The 4,122-nt window shown below is 38.8% G+C and overlaps 1 pseudogene; it reads left to right on the top strand.

Annotated features, from left to right (window-relative positions):
- Positions 1 to 2,646: 2,646 nt before the first annotated feature.
- LOC100451956 (HORMA domain-containing protein 1-like) lies at positions 2,647 to 3,828 on the top strand (annotated as a pseudogene).
- The last annotated feature ends 294 nt before the right edge of the window (positions 3,829 to 4,122 follow it).

The following is a 4,122-nucleotide window of genomic DNA, read 5'->3' as shown; positions in this document are numbered from 1 at the left end:
GTAGAGCACCAAGTGAGTTTTGAGGTCCCCAATTCCAGGACATGGCTCTTGGATGTCATTTCTGGGTCTGTCTTGGGCCAGAAGGAAGCCCACTGCTCTGAAGGGTAAGTCCTAGCCCAGACAGCATTTACCACAAGCCGACTGAAGAGTCATGGGACTTAAGAGAACATCAACCATAGTCTGGCAGGACACCCCATGAGCCTGTGGTGGCAACAGCCATGGGCAAGGCTCCTCTGCCTTCAGAAAGGAGAGGGAAGAGTGGGAAGGACTTGTCTTGTGATTTGTGTGCTAGATTAACAGCAGTACAAATAGAGTATCAGGTAGAGTTCTAAGGTTTTTGACTCTAGTCCCTGGTTCCCAGACAGCACCTCTGGACCTGCTCAGGGCATGGTGGAACTCACTGCCCTGAAGAAAAAGACACAGGACTGGCTGGCTTTACCACCTGCTAATTGTAGAAACCCAGGGTCTTGAGCAAACATAGCCAGTAGCCAGGGAGTGGTTACAGTAGGCCTTGGGTGAGACCCAGTGCCATTCTGGCTTCAGGTCTGACCCAGCCATCGTCCTAGTGGTGGTGGCCACAGTGGTGTGTGTGTCACTTCATCCCCAACTTTACGTGGCTCAAAACAGAGACAGAGATCCCGTGTGTCTGCCTAGCTAGAGAAATCAGAGAAAAGAAAGAAAGAAAGGGCATTCAAATTAGAATGAAAGAAGTCAAATTATCATTGTTACTTGTTTGCAGGTTATACAATCTTATGTTTGGAAAAACCTAAAGACTCCACCAAAAAACTGTTAGAACTGATAAACCAATTCAGTAAAGTTTCCAGCTACAAAATCAACATACAGAAATCAGTAGCATTTCTATATGCGAAGAGTGAACAATCTGAAGAAGAAATAAAAAAAAAATCCCGTTATAGAGATCTTTCATTTCTTTGGTTAATTCCTAGGTATTTAATTTTATGTGTGTACAAGAGCCACATATAAGAGGAAAAAAATCTAATAATACAATCAAAACACAGGCAAAATATTTGAATAGACATTTCTCAAAAGAAGACATACAAATGGTAGACAGACATATGAAGAAGTGTTCAACATCATTGATCCTCAGATATACGCAAATCAAAACTACAATGAGACATTATCTCATGCCAGTTAAAATGGCTTATATTCAAAAGACAGACAAGGCTGGGTGCAGTGGCTCATGCCTGTGATCCCAGCACTTTGGGAGGCCAAGGCAGGCGGATCACTTGAGCTTACAGGTTCAAGACCCACCTAGGCAGCCCTGCCTCTACAAAAAAAAAAAAAAAAAAACAACAATTAATTAGGCATGGTGGTGTCTGCATATAGTCCCAGCTACTTGGGAGACTGAGGTAGGAGGATGGCTTGAGCCCAAGAGGTGGAGGTTACAGTGAGCAAAGATTATACCGCTGTACTCCGGCCTGAATGCTAGAGCCAGACCTTGTCTCAAAACAAACACCAAAAGACAGGCAATAACAAATGCTGGTGAGGAAGTGGAGAAAGGGGAACTCTTGTACACTGTTAGTGGGAATCTAAATTAGTACAACCACTATGGAGAACAGTTTGGATGTTCCTCAGAAATCTAAAAACAGAGCTGACATTTGATCTAGCAATCCCACTGCTGGCTACATATCCAAAATAAAGGAAATCAGTATATCAAAGAGATATCTCCATTCCCATTTTTTGTTGCAGCACTTTTCATATTAGCCAAGGTGTGAAAGCAACTTGTGTCCAACAGATGAATGGAGAAAGAAAACATGGTACATATACACAGTGGAGTACTATTCAACCATAAAGAATGAGATCTTGTCATTTGTAACCACATGAATGGAATGGAGGTAATCATGTTAAGTCAAACAAGCCAGGCACTGAAAGACAAACTTCATACATTCTCACTTATTTGTGGGAATCTACAAATCAAAACAATTGAACTCATGAGGATAGAGAGTAAAAGAATACTTACAGGAGACCGGGAAGGGTAGTGGAGGGTGTTGGGGAGGTGACGATGGTGAATGGATACAAAAAATAGTTGGAAAGAATGAATAAGACCTACTATTTGCTAGCACAACAGGGTGACTATAGTTAATAATAACTTAACTGTACATTTTCAGATAACTAAAAGAGTATAATTGGATTTTTTTGTAACACAAAGGATAAATCCTTGAGAGGACAGATATCCCATTTTCCATGATGTGATTATTATGCATTGCATTCCTGCATCAAAACATCTTAGGTACCCAATAAATATGTACACCTAGTGTATATATATATAGTACCCACAAAAATTAAAAATAAATAATTGAAATACTGGAATTAACCTAAGTGTCCATCAGTGGATGAATGGATACAGAAAATGTGGTACAAAGAAAAGATAAATGTTTGAGGTGATGGATATCCCAATTACCCTGATTTGATCATTACACATTGTATACAGGTATCAAAATATTACATGTACTCTCAAAATATATTGAAGGGGCTTCATTGTCTGGAGTAACATCTGAGGTTTGTTGTCTCACGACCACGGAGATCAAAGATGTGGGCACACAAAGAGTGAGGTTAAGAGTGGGAATTTTCTGGCACCTGCCCCTCAGACATAATTTTGAATTAAAGAAAATATTTTATCACAAGAAGATGGCCACTGCCCAGTTGCAGAGGACTTCCATGACTGCACTGGTATTTCCCAATAAGATATCACCTGTCTTTGGTGTTAGTGAAGAGGCTCCTCGCAGTTTCAGTATCCTGTATCACGTATTTGAGAGGAATATTTCCAGAATGTGCTTATGGAACCAGATATCTAGATGATCTTTGTGTCAAAATACTGAGAGAAGATAAAAATTGCCCAGGATCTACACAGTTAGTGAAATGGATACTAGGATGTTATGATGCTTTACAGAAAAAACATCTGAGGATGGCTGTTCTAGCTATATATACACAAACCCAGAAGATCCTCAGACAATTTCAGAATGTTACCAATTCAAATTCAAATACACCGATAATGGATCACTTATGGACTTCATAAGTGAAAACCAAAGCAACGAGTCTAGCATGTTATGTACTGACACCAAGAAAGCAAGCACTCTCCTCATTCGCAAGATTTATATCCTAATGCAAAATCTGGGGCCTTTACCTAGTGATGTTTGTTTGACTATGAAACGTTTTTACTATGACGAAGTTATACCCCCAGATTACCAGCCTCCCAGTTTTAAGGATGGTGATTGCGAAGGAGTTATATTTGAAGGGGAACCTATGTATTTAAATGTGGGCAAAGTCTCAACACCTTTTCACACCTTCAAAGTAAAAGCGACCACTGAGAGAGAACGAATGGAAAATATTTATTCAACTATACTATCACCAAAACAAATAAAATCACGACTTCACAAAATCCTGAGGGACAAAGATGTAGAAGATGAACAGGTGCATTATACAAGTGATGATTTGGACATTGAAACTAAAATGGAAGAGCAGGAAAAAAAACCAAAAAACCTCGATTTTCTGAACTCGGAGAACCAAGTTTAGTTTGTGAGGAAGATGAAATTATGAGGTATAAAGAAAGTCCAGATCTTTCCATTTCTCATTCTCAGGTTGAGCAGTTAGTCAATAAAACATCAGAACTTGATATGTCTGAAAGCAAAACAAGAAGAGGAAAGTCTTTCAGAATAATGGCAAATGGAAATCAACCAGTAACATCTTCCGAAGAAAATCGGAAGAGAAGTCAACATGAATCTGGGAGAATAGTGCTCCATCACTCTGATTCTTCTAGTCAAGTCAGTACCAAAAAGGAGAAAGTTTAGTGAACCAAAGGAACATATATAAAAACGATTTTTCTTCTGTATGTTTGCAAAGTTTTTCTCAACATTTAAACTGAAGGACACTATATTATATTTCCCTAACTCTGAAAATGTATATGTAGTTTAAAGCAGTTTGTACACTAAAATTAAGTTCTTGGCTGACTATCATACTGTGGTCCTTAATCTTGAAATAAATCCAACAGAACTTTTGAATAAAAGCAAAAGTACAAATGTTTAAAAAAAAAAAGAGTGGGAATTTAATAGGTAAAAAAAGAGAATATCTCTCTGTTAAAGAGAGGGGTCCCAGAAAAATGGGTTG

This window comes from Pongo abelii, chromosome 5 (genome assembly GCF_028885655.2).
Source record: "Pongo abelii isolate AG06213 chromosome 5, NHGRI_mPonAbe1-v2.0_pri, whole genome shotgun sequence".
NCBI lineage: Eukaryota > Metazoa > Chordata > Mammalia > Primates > Hominidae > Pongo > Pongo abelii.
Note: the sequence above shows the minus strand (reverse complement) of the source record. Positions and strands in the feature narration are given on the sequence as shown.